We start from the raw sequence: 13,172 nt of genomic DNA on the forward strand, positions 1-13,172 counted from the left end.
GATACTTCGAGAGAGATTGTCCGTTTTGTACACGAAGTGCATCCAGTTTTTGTCGTAGCCCTCTCAACTTTTTAACACATGTTATGTGGGTGAAATGATGATAGCATGCCAACTTTCAACATTTTCATAGTTCATTTGTAGTGCTTTTCAATTTCAGGGTCAACTAGGTCAAAATAAATAAATAAGTAAATGCACGAAGAATACCAAATGAAGTCAGTAATTGTTGAAATTTTGTGATGTGCCTTAGAATGGTGCATCTTGAACACACAAAAAGTATGGAGTTCAAATAAGTTCAAAAAAATGAAATCCCTTTGTGAGAGATGAGTTCTCGTTCGAAACCCTGATACTTCGAGAGAGATTGTCCGTTTTGTACACGAAGTGCATCCAGTTTTTGTCGTTGCCCTCTCAACTTTTTAACACATGCTATGTTGGTGAAATGATGATAGTATGCTAACTTTCATCATTTTCATAGTTCATTTGTAGTGCTTTTCAATTTCAGGATCAACTAGGTGAAAAAATAATAAGTAAATGCACGAAGAATACCAAATGAAGTCAGAAATTGTTGAAATTTTGTGATGTGCCTTAGAATGGTGCATTTTGAACACACAAAAAGTATGGAGTTCAAATAAGTTCAAAAAAATGAAATCCCTTTGTAAGAGATGAGTTCTCGTTCGAAACCCTGATACTTCGAGAGAGATTGTCCGTTTTGTACACGAAGTGCATCCAGTTTTTGTCGTAGCCCTCTCAAATTTTTAACACATACTATGTGGGTGAAATGATGATAGCATGCCAACTTTCAACATTTTCATCGTTCATTTGTAGTGCTTTTCAATTTCAGGGTCAACTAGGTCAAAATAAATAAATAAGTAAATGCACGAAGAATACCAAATGAAGTCAGTAATTGTTGAAATTTTGTGATGTGCCTTAGAATGGTGCATCTTGAACACACAAAAAGTATGGAGTTCAAATAAGTTCAAAAAAATGAAATCCCTTTGTGAGAGATGAGTTCTCGTTCGAAACCCTGATACTTCGAGAGAGATTGTCCGTTTTGTACACGAAGTGCATCCAGTTTTTGTCGTAGCCCTCTCAACCTTTTAACACATGCTATGTTGGTGAAATGATGATAGTATGCCAACTTTCATCATTTTCATAGTTCATTTGTAGTGCTTTTCAATTTCAGGATCAACTAAGTCAAAAAAAATAAGTAAATGCACGAAGAATACCAAATGAAGTCAGATATTGTTGAAATTTTGTGATGTGCCTTAGAATGGTGCATTTTGAACACACAAAAAGTATGGAGTTCAAATAAGTTGAAAAAAATGAAATCCCTTTGTAAGAGATGAGTTCTCGTTCGAAACCCTGATACTTCGAGAGAGATTGTCCGTTTTGTACACGAAGTGCATCCAGTTTTTGTCGTAGCCCTCTCAACTTTTTAACACATGCTATGTGGGTGAAATGATGATAGCATGCCAACTTTCAACATTTTCAGAGTTCATTTGTAGTGCTTTTCAATTTCAGGGTCAACTAGGTCAAAATAAATAAATAAGTAAATGCACGAAGAATACCAAATGAAGTCAGTAATTGTTGAAATTTTGTGATGTGCCTTAGAATGGTGCATTTTGAACACACAAAAATATGGAGTTCAAATAAGTTCAAAAAAATGAAATCCCTTTGTAAGAGATGAGTTCTCGTTCGAAACCCTCATACTTTGAGAGAGATTGATTGTTTTGTACACGAAGTGCATCCAGTTTTTGTGGTAGCCCTCTCAACTTTTTAACACATGCTATGTTGGTGAAATGATGATATCATGCCAACTTTCATCATTTTCATAGTTCATTTGTAGTGCTTTTCAATTTCAGGGTCAACTAGGTCAAAAAAATATTAAGTAAATACACGAAGAATACCAAATGAAGTCAGAAATTGTTGAAATTTTGTGATGTGCCTTAGAATGGTGCATTTTGAACACACAAAAAGTATGGAGTTCAAATAAGTTCAAAAAAATGAAATCCCTTTGTAAGAGATGAGTTCTCGTTCGAAAACCTCATACTTCGAGAGAGATTGTCCGTTTTGTACACGAAGTGCATCCAGTTTTTGTCGTAGCCCTCTCAACTTTTTAACACATGCTATGTTGGTGAAATTATGATAACATGCCAACTTTCATCATTTTCATAGTTCATTTCTAGTGCTTTTCAATTTCAGGGTCAACTAGGTCAATTTTTTTTAAGTAAATGCACGAAGAATACCAAATGAAATCAGAAATTGTTGAAATTTTGTGGTGTGCCTTAGAATGGTGCGTTTTGAACACACAAAAAGTATGGAGTTCAAATAAGTTCAAAAAAATGAAATCCCTTTGTAAGAGATGAGTTCTCGTTCGAAACCCTGATACTTCGAGAGAGATTGTCCGTTTTGTACAAGAAGTGCATCCAGTTTTTGTCGTAGCCCTCTCAACTTTTTAACACATGCTATGTGGGTGAAATGATGATAGCATGCCAACTTTTCAACATTTCATAGTTCATTTGTAGTGCTTTTCCATTTAAGGGTCAACTAGGTCAAAAAAGAAAAGTAAATGCACGAATAATACCAATTGAAGTCAGAAATTGTTGAAATTTTCTGATGTGCCTTAGAATGGTGGATCTTGAACACACAAAAAGTATGGAGTTCAAATAAGTTCAAAAAAATGAAATCCCTTTGTGAGAGATGAGTTCTCGTTCGAAACCCTGATACTTCGAGAGAGATTGTTCGTTTTGTACACGAAGTGCATCCAGTTTTTGTCGTAGCCCTATCAACTTTTTAACACATGCTATGTTGGTGAAATGATGATAGCATGCCAACTTTCATCATTTTCATAGTTCATTTGTAGTGCTTTTCAATTTCAGGATCAACTAGGTCAAAAAAATAATAAGTAAATGCACGAAGAATAACAAATGAAGTCAGAAATTGTTGAAATTTTGTGATGTGCCTTAGAATGGTGCATTTTGAACACACAAAATGTATGGAGTTCAAATAAGTTCAAAAAAATGAAATCCCTTTGTGAGAGATGAGTTCTCGTTCGAAACCCTCATACTTCGAGAGAGATTGTCCGTTTTGTACACGAAGTGCATCCAGTTTTTGTCGTAGCCCTCTCAACTTTTTAACACATGCTATGTTGGTGAAATGATGATAGTATGCCAACTTTCATCATTTTTATAGTTCATTTGTAGTGCTTTTCAATTTCAGGGTCAACTAGGTCAAAAAATAAATAAGTAAATGCACGAAGAATACCAAATGAAGTCAGAAATTGTTGAAATTTTGTGATGTGCCTTAGAATGGTGCATTTTGAACACACAAAAAGTATGGAGTTCAAATAAGTTCAAAAAACTGAAATCCCTTTGTAAGAGATGAGTTCTCGTTCGAAACCCTAATACTTCGAGAGAGATTGTCCGTTTTATACACGAAGTGCATCCAGTTTTTGTCGTAGCCCTCTCAACTTTTTAACACATGCTATGTGGGTGAAATGATGATAGCATGCCAACTTTTCAACATTTTCATAGTTCATTTGTAGTGCTTTTCAATTTAAGGGTCAACTAGGTCAAAAAAAAAATTAAGTAAATGCACGAAGAATACCAAATGAAGTCAGAAATTGTTGAAATTTTGTGATGTGCCTTAGAATGGTGCATCTTGAACACACAAAAAGTATGGAGTTCAAATAAGTTCAAAAAAATGAAATCCCTTTGTGAGAGATGAGTTCTCGTTCGAAACCCTGATACTTCGAGAGAGATTGTCCGTTTTGTACACGAAGTGCATCCAGTTTTTGTCGTAGCCCTCTCAACCTTTTAACACATGCTATGTTGGTGAAATGATGATAGTATGCCAACTTTCATCATTTTCATAGTTCATTTGTAGTGCTTTTCAATTTCAGGATCAACTAGGTCAAAAAAAATAAGTAAATGCACGAAGAATACCAAATGAAGTCAGATATTGTTGAAATTTTGTGATGTGCCTTAGAATGGTGCATTTTGAACACACAAAAAGTATGGAGTTCAAATAAGTTGAAAAAAATGAAATCCCTTTGTAAGAGATGAGTTCTCGTTCGAAACCCTGATACTTCGAGAGAGATTGTCCGTTTTGTACACGAAGTGCATCCAGTTTTTGTCGTAGCCCTCTCAACTTTTTAACACATGCTATGTGGGTGAAATGATGATAGCATGCCAACTTTCAACATTTTCAGAGTTCATTTGTAGTGCTTTTCAATTTCAGGGTCAACTAGGTCAAAATAAATAAATAAGTAAATGCACGAAGAATACCAAATGAAGTCAGTAATTGTTGAAATTTTGTGATGTGCCTTAGAATGGTGCATCTTGAACACACAAAAAGTATGGAGTTCAAATAAGTTCAAAAAAATGAAATCCCTTTGTGAGAGATGAGTTCTCGTTCGAAACCCTGATACTTCGAGAGAGATTGTCCGTTTTGTACACGAAGTGCATCCAGTTTTTGTCGTTGCCCTCTCAACTTTTTAACACATGCTATGTTGGTGAAATGATGATAGTATGCTAACTTTCATCATTTTCATAGTTCATTTGTAGTGCTTTTCAATTTCAGGATCAACTAGGTGAAAAAATAATAAGTAAATGCACGAAGAATACCAAATGAAGTCAGAAATTGTTGAAATTTTGTGATGTGCCTTAGAATGGTGCATTTTGAACACACAAAAATTATGGAGTTCAAATAAGTTCAAAAAAATGAAATCCCTTTGTAAGAGATGAGTTCTCGTTCGAAACCCTGATACTTCGAGAGAGATTGTCCGTTTTCTACACGAAGTGCATCCAGTTTTTGTCGTAGCCCTCTCAACTTTTTAACACATGCTATGTGGGTGAAATTATGATAGCATGCCAACTTTCAACATTTTCAGAGTTCATTTGTTGTGCTTTTCAATTTCAGGGTCAACTAGGTCAAAAAAAAATTAAGTAAATGCACGAAGAATACCAAATGAAGTGAGAAATAGTTGAAATTTTGTGATGTGCCTCAGAATGGTGCATTTTGAACACACAAAAAGCATGGAGTTCAAATAAGTTCAAAAAAATGAAATCCCTTTGTGAGAGATGAGTTCTCGTTCGAAACCCTCATACTTCGAGAGAGATTGTCCGTTTTGTACACGAAGTGCATCCAGTTTTTGTCGTAGCCCTCTCAACTTTTTAACACATGCTATGTTGGTGAAATGATGATAGTATGCCAACTTTCATCATTTTTATAGTTCATTTGTAGTGCTTTTCAATTTCAGGGTCAACTAGGTCAAAAAATAAATAAGTAAATGCACGAAGAATACCAAATGAAGTCAGAAATTGTTAAAATTTTGTGATGTGCCTTAGAATGGTGCATTTTGAACACACAAAAAGTATGGAGTTCAAATAAGTTCAAAAAACTGAAATCCCTTTGTAAGAGATGAGTTCTCGTTCGAAACCCTAATACTTCGAGAGAGATTGTCCGTTTTGTACACGAAGTGCATCCAGTTTTTGTCGTAGCCCTCTCAACTTTTTAACACATGCTATGTGGGTGAAATGATGATAGCATGCCAACTTTTCAACATTTTCATAGTTCATTTGTAGTGCTTTTCAATTTAAGGGTCAACTAGGTCAAAAAAAAATTAAGTAAATGCACGAAGAATACCAAATGAAGTCAGAAATTGTTGAAATTTTGTGATGTGCCTTAGAATGGTGCATCTTGAACACACAAAAAGTATGGAGTTCAAATAAGTTCAAAAAAATGAAATCCCTTTGTGAGAGATGAGTTCTCGTTCGAAACCCTGATACTTCGAGAGAGATTGTCCGTTTTGTACAGGAAGTGCATCCAGTTTTTGTCGTAGCCCTCTCAACCTTTTAACACATGCAATGTTGGTGAAATGATGATAGTATGCCAACTTTCATCATTTTCATAGTTCATTTGTAGTGCTTTTCAATTTCAGGATCAACTAGGTCAAAAAAAATAAGTAAATGCACGAAGAATACCAAATGAAGTCAGATATTGTTGAAATTTTGTGATGTGCCTTAGAATGGTGCATTTTGAACACACAAAAAGTATGGAGTTCAAATAAGTTCAAAAAAATGAAATCCCTTTGTAAGAGATGAGTTCTCGTTCGAAACCCTGATACTTCGAGAGAGATTGTCCGTTTTGTACACGAAGTGCATCCAGTTTTTGTCGTAGCCCTCTCAACTTTTTAACACATGCTATGTGGGTGAAATGATGATAGCATTCCAACTTTCAACATTTTCAGAGTTCATTTGTAGTGCTTTTCAATTTCAGGGTCAACTAGGTCAAAATAAATAAATAAGTAAATGCACGAAGAATACCAAATGAAGTCAGTAATTGTTGAAATTTTGTGATGTGCCTTAGAATGGTGCATCTTGAACACACAAAAAGTATGGAGTTCAAATAAGTTCAAAAAAATGAAATCCCTTTGTGAGAGATGAGTTCTCGTTCGAAACCCTGATACTTCGAGAGAGATTGTCCGTTTTGTACACGAAGTGCATCCAGTTTTTGTCGTTGCCCTCTCAACTTTTTAACACATGCTTTGTTGGTGAAATGATGATAGTATGCTAACTTTCATCATTTTCATAGTTCATTTGTAGTGCTTTTCAATTTCAGGATCAACTAGGTGAAAAAATAATAAGTAAATGCACGAAGAATACCAAATGAAGTCAGAAATTGTTGAAATTTTGTGATGTGCCTTAGAATGGTGCATTTTGAACACACAAAAATTATGGAGTTCAAATAAGTTCAAAAAAATGAAATCCCTTTGTAAGAGATGAGTTCTCGTTCGAAACCCTGATACTTCGAGAGAGATTGTCCGTTTTGTACACGAAGTGCATCCAGTTTTTGTCGTAGCCCTCTCAACTTTTTAACACATGTTATGTGGGTGAAATGATGATAGCATGCCAACTTTCAACATTTTCATAGTTCATTTGTAGTGCTTTTCAATTTCAGGGTCAACTAGGTCAAAATAAATAAATAAGTAAATGCACGAAGAATACTAAATGAAGTCAGTAATTGTTGAAATTTTGTGATGTGCCTTAGAATGGTGCATCTTGAACACACAAAAAGTATGGAGTTCAAATAAGTTCAAAAAAATGAAATCCCTTTGTGAGAGATGAGTTCTCGTTCGAAACCCTGATACTTCGAGAGAGATTGTCCGTTTTCTACACGAAGTGCATCCAGTTTTTGTCGTTGCCCTCTCAACTTTTTAACACATGCTATGTTGGTGAAATGATGATAGTATGCTAACTTTCATCATTTTCATAGTTCATTTGTAGTGCTTTTCAATTTCAGGATCAACTAGGTGAAAAAATAATAAGTAAATGCACGAAGAATACCAAATGAAGTCAGAAATTGTTGAAATTTTGTGATGTGCCTTAGAATGGTGCATTTTGAACACACAAAAAGTATGGAGTTCAAATAAGTTCAAAAAAAATGAAATCCCTTTGTAAGAGATGAGTTCTCGTTCGAAACCCTCATACTTCGAGAGAGATTGTCCGTTTTGTACACGAAGTGCATCCAGTTTTTGTCGTAGCCCTCTCAACTTTTTAACACATGCTATGTGGGTGAAATGATGATAGCATGCCAACTTTCAACATTTTCATCGTTCGTTTGTAGTGCTTTTCAATTTCAGGGTCAACTAGGTCAAAATAAATAAATAAGTAAATGCACGAAGAATACCAAATGAAGTCAGTAATTGTTGAAATTTTGTGATGTGCCTTAGAATGGTGCATCTTGAACACACAAAAAGTATGGAGTTCAAATAAGTTCAAAAAAATGAAATCCCTTTGTGAGAGATGAGTTCTCGTTCGAAACCCTGATACTTCGAGAGAGATTGTCCGTTTTGTACACGAAGTGCATCCAGTTTTTGTCGTAGCCCTCTCAACTTTTTAACACATGCTATGTGGGTGAAATGATGATAGCATTCCAACTTTCAACATTTTCATCGTTCATTTGTAGTGCTTTTCAATTTCAGGGTCAACTAGGTCAAAATAAATAAATAAGTAAATGCACGAAGAATACCAAATGAAGTCAGTAATTGTTGAAATTTTGTGATGTGCCTTAGAATGGTGCATCTTGAACACACAAAAAGTATGGAGTTCAAATAAGTTCAAAAAATGAAATCCCTTTGTGAGAGATGAGTTCTCGTTCGAAACCCTGATACTTCGAGAGAGATTGTCCGTTTTGTACACGAAGTGCATCCAGTTTTTGTCGTAGCCCTCTCAACTTTTTAACACATACTATGTTGGTGAAATGATGATAGTATGCTAACTTTCATCATTTTCATAGTTCATTTGTAGTGCTTTTCAATTTCAGGATCAACTAGGTGAAAAAATAATAAGTAAATGCACGAAGAATACCAAATGAAGTCAGAAATTGTTGAAATTTTGTGATGTGCCTTAGAATGGTGCATTTTGAACACACAAAAAGTATGGAGTTCAAATAAGTTCAAAAAAATGAAATCCCTTTGTAAGAGATGAGTTCTCGTTCGAAACCCTGATACTTCGAGAGAGATTGTCCGTTTTGTACACGAAGTGCATCCAGTTTTTGTCGTAGCCCTCTCAACTTTTTGACACATGCTATGTGGGTGAAATGATGATAGCATGCCAACTTTCAACATTTTCATAGTTCATTTGTAGTGCTTTTCAATTTAAGGGTCAACTAGGTCAAAAAAAAAATTAAGTAAATGCACGAAGAATACCAAATGAAGTCAGAAATTGTTGAAATTTTGTGATGTGCCTTAGAATGGTGCATCTTGAACACACAAAAAGTATGGAGTTCAAATAAGTTCAAAAAATTGATATCCCTTTGTGAGAGATGAGTTCTCGTTCGAAACCCTGATACTTCGAGAGAGATTGTCCGTTTTGTACACGAATTGCATCCAGTTTTTGTCGTAGCCCTCTCAACCTTTTAACACATGCTATGTTGGTGAAATGATGATAGTATGCCAACTTTCATCATTTTCATAGTTCATTTGTAGTGCTTTTCAATTTCAGGATCAACTAGGTCAAAAAAAATAAGTAAATGCACGAAGAATACCAAATGAAGTCAGATATTGTTGAAATTTTGTGATGTGCCTTAGAATGGTGCATTTTGAACACACAAAAAGTATGGAGTTCAAATAAGTTCAAAAAAATGAAATCCCTTTGTAAGAGATGAGTTCTCGTTCGAAACCCTGATACTTCGAGAGAGATTGTCCGTTTTGTACACGAAGTGCATCCAGTTTTTGTCGTAGCCCTCTCAACTTTTTAACACATGCTATGTGGGTGAAATAATGATAGCATTCCAACTTTCAACATTTTCAGAGTTCATTTGTAGTGCTTTTCAATTTCAGGGTCAACTAGGTCAAAATAAATAAATAAGTAAATGCACGAAGAATACCAAATGAAGTCAGTAATTGTTGAAATTTTGTGATGTGCCTTAGAATGGTGCATCTTGAACACACAAAAAGTATGGAGTTCAAATAAGTTCAAAAAAATGAAATCCCTTTGTGAGAGATGAGTTCTCGTTCGAAACCCTGATACTTCGAGAGAGATTGTCCGTTTTGTACACGAAATGCATCCAGTTTTTGTCGTTGCCCTCTCATCTTTTTAACACATGCTATGTTGGTGAAATGATGATAGTATGCTAACTATCATCATTTTCATAGTTCATTTGTAGTGCTTTTCAATTTCAGGATCAACTAGGTGAAAAAATAATAAGTAAATGCACGAAGAATACCAAATGAAGTCAGAAATTGTTGAAATTTTGTGATGTGCCTTAGAATGGTGCATTTTGAACACACAAAAATTATGGAGTTCAAATAAGTTCAAAAAAATGAAATCCCTTTGTAAGAGATGAGTTCTCGTTCGAAACCCTGATACTTCGAGAGAGATTGTCCGTTTTGTACACGAAGTGCATCCAGTTTTTGTCGTAGCCCTCTCAACTTTTTAACACATGTTATGTGGGTGAAATTATGATAGCATGCCAACTTTCAACATTTTCATAGTTTATTTGTAGTGCTTTTCAATTTCAGGGTCAACTAGGTCAAAATAAATAAATAAGTAAATGCACGAAGAATACCAAATGAAGTCAGTAATTGTTGAAATTTTGTGATGTGCCTTAGAATGGTGCATCTTGAACACACAAAAAGTATGGAGTTCAAATAAGTTCAAAAAAATGAAATCCCTTTGTGAGAGATGAGTTCTCGTTCGAAACCCTGATACTTCGAGAGAGATTGTCCGTTTTGTACACGAAGTGCATCCAGTTTTTGTCGTTGCCCTCTCAACTTTTTAACACACGCTATGTTGGTGAAATGATGATAGTATGCTAACTTTCATCATTTTCATAGTTCATTTGTAGTGCTTTTCAATTTCAGGATCAACTAGGTGAAAAAATAATAAGTAAATGCACGAAGAATACCAAATGAAGTCAGAAATTGTTGAAATTTTGTGATGTGCCTTAGAATGGTGCATTTTGAACACACAAAAAGTATGGAGTTCAAATAAGTTCAAAAAAAATGAAATCCCTTTGTAAGAGATGAGTTCTCGTTCGAAACCCTCATACTTCGAGAGAGATTGTCCGTTTTGTACACGAAGTGCATCCAGTTTTTGTCGTAGCCCTCTCAACTTTTTAACACATGCTATGTGGGTGAAATGATGATAGCATGCCAACTTTCAACATTTTCATCGTTCGTTTGTAGTGCTTTTAATTTCAGGGTCAACTAGGTCAAAATAAATAAATAAGTAAATGCACGAAGAATACCAAATGAAGTCAGTAATTGTTGAAATTTTGTGATGTGCCTTAGAATGGTGCATCTTGAACACACAAAAAGTATGGAGTTCAAATAAGTTCAAAAAAATGAAATCCCTTTGTGAGAGATGAGTTCTCGTTCGAAACCCTGATACTTCGAGAGAGATTGTCCGTTTTGTACACGAAGTGCATCCAGTTTTTGTCGTAGCCCTCTCAACTTTTTAACACATGCTATGTTGGTGAAATGATGATAGTCTGCTAACTTTCATCATTTTCATAGTTCATTTGTAGTGCTTTTCAATTTCAGGATCAACTAGGTTAATTTTTTTTAAGTAAATGCACGAAGAATACCAAATGAAATCAGAAATTGTTGAAATTTTGTGGTGTGCCTTAGAATGGTGCGTTTTGAACACACAAAAAGTATGGAGTTCAAATAAGTTCAAAAAAATGAAATCCCTTTGTAAGAGATGAGTTCTCGTTCGAAACCCTGATACTTCGAGAGAGATTGTCCGTTTTGTACAAGAAGTGCATCCAGTTTTTGTCGTAGCCGTCTCAACTTTTTAACACATGCTATGTGGGTGAAATGATGATAGCATGCCAACTTTTCAACATTTTCATAGTTCATTTGTAGTGCTTTTCAATTTAAGGGTCAACTAGGTCAAAAAAGAAAAGTAAATGCACGAAGAATACCAAATGAAGTCAGAAATTGTTGAAATTTTGTGATGTGCCTTAGAATGGTGGATCTTGAACACACAAAAAGTATGGAGTTCAAATAAGTTCAAAAAAATGAAATCCCTTTGTGAGAGATGAGTTCTCGTTCGAAACCCTGATACTTCGAGAGAGATTGTTCGTTTTGTACACGAAGTGCATCCAGTTTTTGTCGTAGCCCTATCAACTTTTTAACACATGCTATGTTGGTGAAATGATGATAGCATGCCAACTTTCATCATTTTCATAGTTCATTTGTAGTGCTTTTCAATTTCAGGATCAACTAGGTCAAAAAAATAATAAGTAAATGCACGAAGAATAACAAATGAAGTCAGAAATTGTTGAAATTTTGTGATGTGCCTTAGAATGGTGCATTTTGAACACACAAAATGTATGGAGTTCAAATAAGTTCAAAAAAATGAAATCCCTTTGTAAGAGATGAGTTCTCGTTCGAAACCGTGATACTTCGAGAGAGATTGTCCGTTTTGTACACGAAGTGCATCCATTTTTGTCGTAGCCCTCTCAACTTTTTAACACATGCTATGTGGGTGAAATGATGATAGCATGCCAACTTTCAACATTTTCATAGTTCATTTGTAGTGCTTTTCAATTTCAGGGTCAACTAGGTCAAAAAAAAGAAGTATATGCACGAAGAATACCAAATGAAGTCAGAAATTGTTGAAATTTTGTGATGTGCCTTAGAATGGTGCATTTTGAACACACAAAAAGTACGGAGTTCAAATAAGTTCAAAAAAATGAAATCCCTTTGTAAAAGATGAGTTCTCGTTCGAAACCCTGATACTTCGAGAGAGATTGTCCGTTTTGTACACGAAGTGCATCCAGTTTTTGTCGTAGCCCTCTCAACTTTCTAACACATGCTATGTTGGTGAAATGATGATAGCATGCCAACTTTCATCATTTTCATAGTTCATTTGTAGTGATTTTCAATTTTAGGGTTAACTAGGTCAAGAAAAAATTAAGTAAATGCACGAAGAATACCAAATGAAGTCAGAAATTGTTGAAATTTTGTGATGTGCCTTAGAATGGTGCATTTTGAACACACAAAAAGTATGGAGTTCAAATAAGTTCAAAAAAATGAAATCCCTTTGTAAGAGATGAGTTCTCGTTCGAAACCCTGATACTTCGAGAGAGATTGTCCGTTTTGTACACGAAGTGCATCCAGTTTTTGTCATAGCCCTATCAACTTTTTAACACATGCTATGTTGGTGAAATGATGATAGCATGCTAACTTTCATCTTTTTCATAGTTCATTTGTAGTGCTTTTCAATTTCAGGGTCAAGTAGGTCAAAAAAAATAAGTAAATGCACGAAGAATACCAAACGAAGTCAGAAATTGTTGAAATTTTGTGATGTGCCTGAGAATGGTGCATTTTGAACACACAAAAAGTATGGAGTTCAAATAAGTTCAAAAAAATGAAATCCCTTTGTAAGAGATGAGTTCTCGTTCGAAACCGTGATACTTCGAGAGAGATTGTCCGTTTCGTACACGAAGTGCATCCAGTTTTTGTCGTAATCCTCTCAACTTTTTAACACATGCTATGTAGGTGAAATGATGATAGCATGCCAACTTTCAACATTTTCAGAGTTCATTTGTAGTGCTTTTCAATTTCAGGGTCAACTAGCTCAAAAAAAAAGTAAGCCTGCTTTAGTTTTTCAGGGTCAACTTCTCAAATATGCAAAAAGAATTTTTAATAAACATAGTTTTTA

Source organism: Hordeum vulgare, chromosome 1H (assembly GCF_904849725.1).
Source record: "Hordeum vulgare subsp. vulgare chromosome 1H, MorexV3_pseudomolecules_assembly, whole genome shotgun sequence".
NCBI classification, from domain to species: domain Eukaryota; kingdom Viridiplantae; phylum Streptophyta; class Magnoliopsida; order Poales; family Poaceae; genus Hordeum; species Hordeum vulgare.